Source organism: Papaver somniferum, chromosome 8, assembly GCF_003573695.1.
Source record: "Papaver somniferum cultivar HN1 chromosome 8, ASM357369v1, whole genome shotgun sequence".
In the NCBI taxonomy this organism is placed as follows: domain Eukaryota; kingdom Viridiplantae; phylum Streptophyta; class Magnoliopsida; order Ranunculales; family Papaveraceae; genus Papaver; species Papaver somniferum.
Window position 1 is genome coordinate 100,225,301 of NC_039365.1, and position 11,229 is coordinate 100,236,529.

Sequence of the window (11,229 nt, forward strand, 5' to 3'; positions counted from 1 at the left end):
ATAATACAGATACACGACAGCACTAATATTCGGTAGAGCACTAAGCTATGAAAACGGATATCTTCGCACGCTTCATTCCTTCTGATTACTGAAACTGAAGTGGGAACAAGTGAGCACATCGTCCCAAAGGGTGCCCAAAGAAACATATAACTTCCAAGTAATCACTAACATGATTCACAGTTCTAAGAACATAAATTGAAAAGGAGAGTAATGAATCTAAGCATTCAGCAATTCATGCAACAAGAATCAAGTTTTATCCTAATCTCTCCAAACTCATTGGAGAAGACGACGCGACAACAACCCTAATCAATAATAATAACATCGTCCACACAGAGTGCCCATACAAACCATGATTCAGAATATTACCATCAAGAGTGATTTCCCTCAAATAGAATAGTATATATAATATCATAAAGGATGAATTACCGCCCTCCTAGGTAATATTCAAACGGATGAGTTACCGCCCTACTATCTTAATAAGCAATAATACTATAACGGATGAATTACCGCCCTACTAATGAAATAGTTATAATAATATAGCATCCGGATGAATTACCGCCCTACTAGGTAATATCGTCGACGGATGAATTACCGCCTTACTTAACTTGGCTAAGAGTCGTGGGGATAACACAGACACTCCTCGCAGGGAAATCTCACAATGCATATCACACACAAAACATCATATATACAGATGCAACATATACATTATACTCAAAGATACACATAGTAGCACATTAAACTACACGCAATCATGCACATAGATAGTAAAGTCTCATCATGCTCGCAGATAAATAAAGCTTAATGATTACAAGAAGGTTACAAATTTCCCACATGTTTTGATGGCAAGCCACGCCTACATTGAATCCACAATCCACTGGATCATCATTTGAATTGTTCGTTGTTAATATAGACTAACTGTTAATCACACAAGCACTCTAAGAAATTAGCCAAAAGGCTCATACAAAGCTCATATCATAATTTCATACAATTATCTAGTTATATACTAAGTAAACTATCTAAGGGTTGTAAGCTCATTCATGACTTTACACCTTTTCATTATCTATCTTTACCTCATTTAAAGGTTTACTATTTCAATTAGGTTGATTATAATCCATTATATATGTCTTAAGAATACCTACAACTTTGTAGAAGGAACCAAAGGTCAATTCGGACCATGAGGGTCCAATTCCTGTTCAATGGAAAACTGGTCGTAAGTACAAGCCCAACAAACTAGCCCCTTAATCTAAGGCCCAGTCCATATTGGTCTCTAACAGTCAAAAGGGTCCACTAACGGTCAACGTCCAGCCAAAAGTCAAATCCAGGTCAAAAGGGCAAGTAAGTCGGTCAACTTAATCAACTCAGGTCAAGACAGGGAATTCAGTGAGTCAAACGACTCAACTCAGTTAGATAACCAAGTCAGCTAAACAAACCGAGTCAGCTAAACTGATTGGGATGACTAACAGGTCTAAGTCTCAAGAACACAACCAAACTGATTCTATTCAATTAATCATTACATAAATTATTCATTTTAACATATTTCGACAATCAACCTTAATCTCTCATTAAGTTCTATCTACAATCTGTTTCAACCTCAAACCTTCATCATTTCCAATCTAGTTCTAAACAAACATCATTTCTTGAATTATTACTTCTCCCTTTTTTTCCAACAACACTTTCCAAGTTCCCATAACTTCAATTCTAAAAACTTCGTCATTGCAATGACCCCAATACTCCATCTCTAAACTCATTTGCATTTCAACCACAACATGATCAACCGCATACCACAAGAACTTCAACTCATTCTTTAGCTGTACCACATCTTTTCTTCATGTAATTTCATCTCAAGACCAGTTCCATAAGCTTTAGTTTCCACACAGCCACTATACAATTGCATCAACTTAACCCTACAACCGCATTATACCACAACCAGCACCCATCTCTTTGATTTACCAAGAATAACTTCAACACCTGCAATTCAACAACTTCCACAGCATCAATAATACCACCATCTCTAACTACCACTATCCATATGGTACATCACCTCCTAGACAAGATAACCCGCATCATCAATTCAGTTATCTACATCTGCAATATAACACGACCATTACATGCAACACTTATTTCACAGCATACCCCATCACAATTCATTTCAACTTCAATTCAAACTATCTCAACTGAGGCTATCCTCAAATCTATATACCAGCACCACTATAACCAGTGATTCAAGTTCCAGGCAATCACCACCCTAAGTTCAGATTTTTAATAACCAACCACCACCTATACTCCCAACTTCAAACATCTTTATACTACAATTTCATTACTACCTTCACCAGAACAACCAATTATATTACCACCAATCCAGTTGAGTTCTTGGCAACTCAGTAGCTTCATCTGCAACTCAATAAAACTACCAATCCCACTCATTCATCTAACTGCCACCATCACTAGATTGTTTTTGCACCATCCCAACACAGACCAGTTCAACATCATCACTTCAACTCATCTCCACCTCATGTAAATCAACCTAGAATCCTAACTTCTCCAACAACATCCAACTCTTCTTTTTGTAAATCAAATCAACAGGAAAACCCCAAATCTTCATCTTCAATTGACCAAAACGCTTATTTCACAAGAACCCTAAATCCTGATTCCTAAAGAAACTTACATTAAACCTAATACCTCCAACTACAGTTCAATTAGAAACAAACCCCTGTAATAATTTAATCAAACAACAACAATTTCATAAAGAAATTCAATCAAACAGGAACCCTAAATTTAATCATCGATTTACCTTATTCAGTGAATTATGAATTCGATAGTTGCATCAACACCATCTCCTTCTTAATCGTTACACCTAACTACTAAGCCTTTGTGAATTGAATCACACAGGATTAATCTCAACTCTCGAATTCTAACAGAAGAAGAAAAGGAAGGAGAAGAAGAAAAATAGAAGAGAAAGAGAAAGAGAATTAAGAAAATAAGAAAAAAGAAGGAAGTGAAATACGAGTTTATCTACTCGATTGAGATAAGGCTGACGAAATTACTAAAGGCACCCAAACAAATGATAAGGGCAGCCAAACAGTTACAAGGTAAAATGATAACTTTTACCCTTCGTACATATTTGAAGATATCTTCTTCGTCTGGTATCCGGATGACATGTTCGTGTAGTCCATTTCGCATAATTTTTCAAGATCTAACCTGATTCTATTCAATTGATCATTACACAAATTATTCATTTTAACATATTTCTACAATCAACCTTAATCTCTCATTCAGTTCTATCTACAATCTGTTTCAACCTCAGACCTTCATCATTTCCAATTCTAGTTCTAAACAAACATCATTTCCTGAATTACTACTTCTCCCTTTTTTTCCAATAACACTTTCCAAGTTCCTATAACTTCAATTCTAAAAACTTCCATCATTGCAATGACCCCAATACTCCATCTCTAAACTCATTTGCATTTCAACCACAACCTGATCAACCACATACCATCAGAACTTCAACTCATTCTTTAGATGTACCACATCTTTCCTTCATGTAATTTCATCTCAAGACCAGTTCCTTTAGCTTTAGTTGCCACACAGCCACTATACAATTGCATCAACTTAACCCTACAACTGCATTATACCACAACCAGCACCCATATCTCTTTTATTTGACAAGAATAACTTCAACACCTGCAATTCAACAACTTCCACAGCATCAATAATACCACCATCTCTAACTACCACTATCCATATGGTACATCACCTCCTAGACAAGATAACCGCATCACCAATTCAGTTATTTACATCTGCAATATAACACTACCATTACATGCAAACACTTCTTTCACACCATACCCCATCACCATTCATTTCAACTTCAATTCAAACTATCTCAACTGAGGCTATCCTCAAATCTATATACCAGCACCACTATAACCAGTGATTCAAGTTCCAGGAAATCACCACCCCAAGTTCAGTTTTTTAATAACCAACCACCACCTGTACTCCCAGCTTAAAACATCTTTATACTACAATTTCATTACCATTATCTTCACCAGAACAACTAATTATATTACCACCAATCCAATTGAGTTCTTGGCAACTCAGTAGCTTCATCTGCGACTCAATAAAACTACCAATACCACTCATTCATCTAACTGCCACCATCACCAGATTGTTCTTGCACCATCCAAACACAGGCAAGTTTAACATCATCACTTCAACTCATCTCCACCTCATGTAAATCAACCTAGAATCCTAACTTCTCCAACAACATCCCACTCTTCTTCTTGTAACTCAAATCAACAGGAAAACCCCAAATCTTCATCTTCAATTGGCCAAAACCCTTATTTCTTAAGAACCCTAATTCTTGATTCCTGAAGAAACTTACATTAAACATAATACCTCCAACATAGTTCAATTGGAAACAAACCCCTGTAATAATTTAATCAAACAACAACAATTTCATAAAGAAATTCAATCAAACAGGAAACCTAAATTTAATCATGAATTTACCTTATTCAGTAAATTCTGAATTTGATAGTTGCATCAACACCATCTCCTTCTTAATCGTTACAACTAACTGCTAAGCCTTTGTGAATTGAATCACACAAAATTAATCTCAACTCTCAAATTCTAACAGAAGAAGAAAAGGAAGGAGAAGAAGAAAAATAGAAGAGAAGGAGAAAGAGAAATAAGAAAATAAGAAGAAAGTGAAATACGAGTTTATCTACTCGATTGAGATAAGGCTGGTGAAATTACTAAAGGAACCCAACCAAATGATAAGGGCAGCCAGGCAGTTATAAGGTAAATGGTAACTTTTACCCTTCGTACATATTTGAAGATATCTTCTTCGTCTGGTATCCGAATGACATGTTCGTGTAGTCCATTTCGCATAACTTTTCAAGATCTAGCAGATGGTACTGGTTTCGTATCTATATCGTTGCTAGATTAATTTATGTTAATTAACGTTCGTGTTAAACTAATCGAGTTATTAGTGGTTAAATCGTCTCTTGACTATCTCTTGATCGGTCAAATAGCGTTTACGAGCTAGAGGCTCCTTACATTCTCCTCACCTTATAACATTTTCGTCCTCGAAAATGAACCCGTCCTTCTGGTCTTCAAAACTCCTCACCTTATAAAGAGACTCTATATCTCGACTAAGTGCAAGTATTGCTCATACTTACAAACGCGCGTAATTTAACTCACTTCAGATGAGTTCGAAACAACATGAAATGAAGTACAAACCTATATGGCTTTCTGGAACTAACATATGTGGCTCTAGGTTCAAAAGACCATATTCTACTTCAACAGATAACTGGTTCTAAGTACACTAGAAGACACTCTATAATAAAGTTTCTATTTAAATCTATAATATATTATCAACCTTAGGTATACTGATTTAAGCACTAACAGATAATTAAGTCTATGTTCTTCGCATTAATTTTTTATTTCAATAAATTAAGGGTTCTAAATATATGTAAAAGTACTCAACTAAGTTTCAAAATGAATTTGGGATCTATTAGAATTACTAAACTTACGATTCTCCAGTACTGGATTGACTAAATGCCCTCAATTTTTAACTAATTATTCTCTAATTTCTATTGAAGCTTTTAAACTATAATATTGTTTTAACCTATAATTTTTCACTTCATACTATATATACACACAACAAGAAAAAAAAACGAATCAATCATTCAATAAAATAAATCTTTCAGTTCTTGTTAGCTTTTAGTGATTAAGACTTATCTCACATCCCATCCCAGTCTAAACTAATTTAGTATAACATGCACTAGCAATTTCTATTATCGCCCATATAAGATCTAATAGTGAGCTCTGATACCAAGATGTGATGCCCCAACTCCTAAACCTGCTTAGCTATAAGATTACAACCTAATTGAAGCATCAAATCCATATTATCAATCTTAAGAACCATCTTCACATAAAGTGCTAACAAACAAACCCAAACTCTCTAATACAGTATGTTTGAAAGTCTCTAATGTTATATAAATATTTAAATGTGTTGTTTCACAGAATAAAGAAGGAATACATATAATACAAATACACGACAACACTAATATTCGGTAGAGAACTAAGCTATGAAAACGATATCTTCGCACGCTTCATTCCTTCTGATTACTGAAACTGAAGTGGGAACAAGTGAGCACATCGTCCCAAAGGGTGCCCAAAGAAACATATAACTTCCAAGTAATCACTAACATGATCCACAGTTCTAAGAACAGAAATTGAAAAGGAGAGTAATGAATCTAAGCATTCAGCAATTCATGCAACAAAAAACAAGTGTTATCCTAACCTCGCCAAATTCATTGGAGACGACGACGCGACAACAACCTTAATCAATAATAATAACATCGTCCACACAGAGTGCCCATACAAACCATGATTCAGAATATTACCATCAAGATCAGATAGTTAGACAAACAAGTATAATATGCACACGAGTGATTTCCCTCAAATAGAATAGTATATATAATATCATAACAGATGAATTACCGCCCTACTAGGTAATATTCAAACGGATGAGTTACCGCCCTACTATCTTAATAAGCAATAATACTATAACGGATGAATTACCGCCCTACTAATGAAATAGTTATAATAATATAGCATACGGATGAATTACCGCCCTACTAGGTAATATCGTCGACGGATGAATTACCGCCTTACTTAACTTAGCTAAGAGTCGTGGAGATAACACAAACACTCCTCGCAGGGAAATCTCACAATGCATATCACACACAAAACATCATACATACAGATGCAACATACACATTATACTCAAAGATACACGAGTAGCACATTAAACTATACGCAATCATGCACATAGATAGTAAAGTCTCATCATGCTCGCAGATAAAAAAAGCTTAATGATTACAAGAAGGTTACAGATTTCCCACACGTTTTGATGGCAAGCCACGCCTACATTGAATCCACAATCCACTGGATCATCATTTGAATTGTTCGTTGTTAATATAGACTAATTGTTAATCACACAAGCACTCTAAGAAATTAGCCAAAAGGCTCATACAAGGCTCATATCATAATTTCATACAATTATCTAGTTATATACTAAGTGAACTATCTAAGTGTTGTAAGCTCATTCATGACTTTACACCTTTTCATTATCTATCTTTAGCTTATTTAAAGGCTTACTATTTCAATTAGGTTGATTATAATCCATTATATATGTCTTAAGAATACCTACAACTTTGTAGAAGGAACCAAAGATCAATTCGGACCATGAGGGTCCAATTCATGTTCAATGGAAAACTAGTCGTAAGTACAAGCCCAACAAACTTGCCCCTTAATCTAAGGCCCAGTCCATACGGGTCTCTAACAGTCAAAAGGGTCAACAAACGGTCAACGTCCAGTCAAAGGTCAAATCCAGGTCAAATGGTCAAGTAAGTCGGTCAACTGAATCAATTCAGGTCAAGACAGGGAATTCAGTGAGTCAAACGACTCAACTCAGTTAGATAACTAAGTCAGCTAAACAAACCGAGTCAGCTAAACTGATTGGGATGACTAACAGGTCTAAGTCTCAAGAACACAACCAACCTGATTCTATTCAATTGATCATTACACAAATTATTCATTTTAACATATTTCGACAATCAACCTTAATCTCTCATTAAGTTCTATCTACAATCTGTTTCAACCTCAAGACCTTCATCATTTCCAATTCTAGTTCTAAACAAACATCATTTCCTGAATTATTACTTCTCCCTTTTTTTCCAACAACACTTTCCAAGTTCCTATAACTTCAATTCTAAAAACTTCATCATTGCAATGACCCCAATACTCCATCTCTAAACTCATTTGCATTTCAACCAGAACCTGATCAACCACATACCACCAGAACTTCAACTCATTCTTTAGCTGCACCACATCTTTCCTTCATGTAATTTCATCTCAAGACCAGTTCCATTAGCTTTAGTTGCCACACAGCCACTATACGATTGCATCAACTTAACCCTACAACTGCATTATACCACAACCAGTACCCATATCTCTTTGATTTAACAAGATTAACTTCAACACCTGCAATTCAACAACTTCCACAGCAGCAATAATACCACCATCTCTAACTACCACTATCCATATGGTACATCACCTCCTAGACAATATAACCCGCATCACCAACTCAGTTATCTACATCTGCAATATAACACTACCATTACATGCAACACTTCTTTCACAGCATACCCCATCACCATTCATTTCAACTTCAATTCAAATTATCTCAACTGAGGCTATCCTCAATTCTATATACCAGCACCACTATAACCAGTGATTCAAGTTCCAAGAAATCACCACCCCAAGTTCTGATTTTTAATAACCAACCACCACCTGTACTCCCAGCTTAAAACATCTTTATACTACAATTTTATTACCATTATCTTTACCGGAACAACCAATTATATTACCACCAATCCAATTGAGTTCTTGGAAACTCAGTAGCTTCATATGCAACTCAATAAAACTACCAATCCCACTCATTCATCTAACTGCCACCATCACCAGATTGTTCTTGCACCATCCCAACACAGACCAGTTCAACATCATCACTTCAACTCATCTCCACCTCATGTAAATCAACCTAGAATCCTAACTTCTCCAACAACATCCCACTCTTCTTCTTGTAACTCAAATCAACAGGAAAACCCCAAATCTTCATCTTCAATTGAACAAAACCCTTATTTCTTAAGAACCATAATTCCTAAAGAAACTTGCATTAAACCTAATACCTCCAACTATAGTTCAACTAGAAACAAACCCCTGTAATAATTTAATCAAACAACAACAATTTCATAAAGAAATTCAATCAAACAGGAACCCTAAATTTAATCATCGATTTACCTTATTCAGTGAATTCTGAATTTGATAGTTGCATCAACACCATCTCTTTCTTAATCGTTACAACTAACTACTAAGCCTTTGTGAATTGAATCACACAACATTAATCTCAACTCTCAAATTCTAACAGAAGAAGAAAAGGAAGGAGAAGAAGAAAAATAGAAAAGAAGGAGAAAGAGAAATAAGAAAATAAGAAAGAAGAAGAAAGTGAACTACGAGTTTATCTACTCGATTGAGATAAGGCTGACGAAATTACTAAAGGCACCCAACCAAACGATAAGGGCAGCCAGGCAGTTATAAGGTATATGATAACTTTTACCCTTCGTACATATTTGAAGATATCTTCTTCATCTGGTATCCGAATGACATGTTCGTGTAGTCCATTTCGTATAACTTTTCAAGATCTAACAGATGGTACTAGTTTCGTATCTCGATCGTTGTTAGATTAATTTATGTTAATTAACGTCCGTGTTAAACTAATCGAGTTATTAGTGGGTAAATCGTTTCTTGACTATCTCTTAATCGGTCAAACAGTGTTTACGAGCTTGAGGGTCCTTACAGATCAACAGTCTCACATCTTCAGTTTGTGGATGGTACCATTATTTTTATGCATACTACCAGAATTTAGGTAAGAAGACTGCATGTAATCTTAATTACTTTTTAAGTCCTCACCGGGCTAAAGTTGAACTTAGACAAAAGCTTAGTAACAAACATTGAAGTTGATGAGGCGGTATAAGAGTTGGCTATGGAACTGGGATGCAAGGTTGATACTCTTCCTATAACTTATTTAGTTATACCCATGGGTGCAAAGAATAAATCTGGTAGTTTTGAAGGTGCTAATTGAAAGAATGCAGGAAAAATTAGCCCAATGGAAAAAGAAATATCTCATAAAAACCGAAAGGCTAACTTTGATTATAAGTTTCTTATAAGGGTTGGGAACTTACTTCATGTCACTTGTGTACCTACCTACAACAATAAAGAAAAGATTTATAGGGTGAGGATGAATATATAAAGAAAATGAGTTAGGTTTCTTGGCAGAAGGTATGTAGGCCAAAGAAGAATGAAGGTCTGAGTATTCGAAATTTGAGGTACCTGAATAGTACATTGCTATCTAAGTAGCATTGGAGACATTCTAAGGAGAATAATTCTCAGTGGAAGTAGATTATATGTGAAAATATTATTTCTGAGGCGAATTATTTGGTTTATTTAAAATCTAATGACCCCATCGGAAGGAGCATGTGGTAGGTGATTGTGAAAGTTAAACAAAATATATTTAATTGTGTGGAAATCAAAGTCGATGAGACTATGGTATGACTGGTGGTTGTAGAAGAACTGAGCTTGCATAAGAACTCGATGGTTGCCGATTTTAATGATAACAATTGGACATTTTTACTTTTCACGAGCCCTCAATCCAGCGGAAAGGATAGTTCTGCTAGAGATTAAGCATGATATAAAGAATGTTACTTTAGTTAATGGGTATCTGATAGACACATTTTTGTGTCCGATTTGTCTCGATTCTATATATTGTTAGGGCTCATTTTTGTACTTATTATGGTGTTTTATTTATTTGTAGGTATTTTTGGCCAATAAACATTTTTGGAAAAAATTGGCTCGAAAAGTTGTCGGAAAGCACCCGGAGGACACTTGCTATTCGGACCCCCGGTTTGGATAAGAGGCACCCCAGGACACCCCTTAAGGCAGCTGCTAAAGGCACCCCTACTCTGGATAGGAGGCGCCCACTTTCTTCACAAATTCAAATTTCAAATTTGGCGGGAAACTCTATTATTACCTGCGTGAATTTGGGAGCATCAGTTGGACGTGAAATAACGAGATTCAATGGCTGATTTTTGTTGGGCTGGACTTCCTAGAGCATAACAGGGTTGGTATATGTGATTGGATCGAATGAATTGGGTTAGATCGACCGGGAGAAGGAAACAGAGGTGTTATGGTCACGGGTTGTTGTTGGAATATTTTTTCGACAATTCAGGGAGATTAAAGGCTAGAAAAGCTTCCCCAACATTCGTAGTTATCTAGTAAAGAGTTTGGAAGTATTGGGAGAGGTCAAATATGCGTGAACAGAGTTTGGCAGAAAGAAAACTCTGAAACTTGTTGTGGAGATAAACCAAGATTTTGGGGGAGATTTAATCGAGCTGTGGCCTATAAAAGGAGAGGGGATAAGTCATATAAGGGGTACGAATCCTTTCAGAGAAGTTTAGAACACCACAGAGCTCCAGAGATCGAGTTGCAGGAAAATACCTTATTCTGTTGCTGCTGCTGAAGAGGAAGAACACGAAGAACATTGACGCACAAGCAACTGTCGCAGAAACTATCGTTGTTTCACAGAACCTATGTGTCGTTCATCAC

General features: G+C 35.9%; 1 long non-coding RNA gene across 1 annotated transcript; it reads right to left on the minus strand.

Annotated features, from left to right (window-relative positions):
* Nucleotides 1-1,421: 1,421 nt before the first annotated feature.
* Nucleotides 1,422-4,693, minus strand: LOC113302279. The gene is made up of 2 exons (XR_003336730.1): nucleotides 4,507-4,693; nucleotides 1,422-4,425 (listed from the first exon to the last, which is right to left on the minus strand). It is a non-coding gene; the product is annotated as an uncharacterized LOC113302279 (long non-coding RNA).
* Between the last annotated feature and the right edge of the window lie 6,536 nt (nucleotides 4,694-11,229).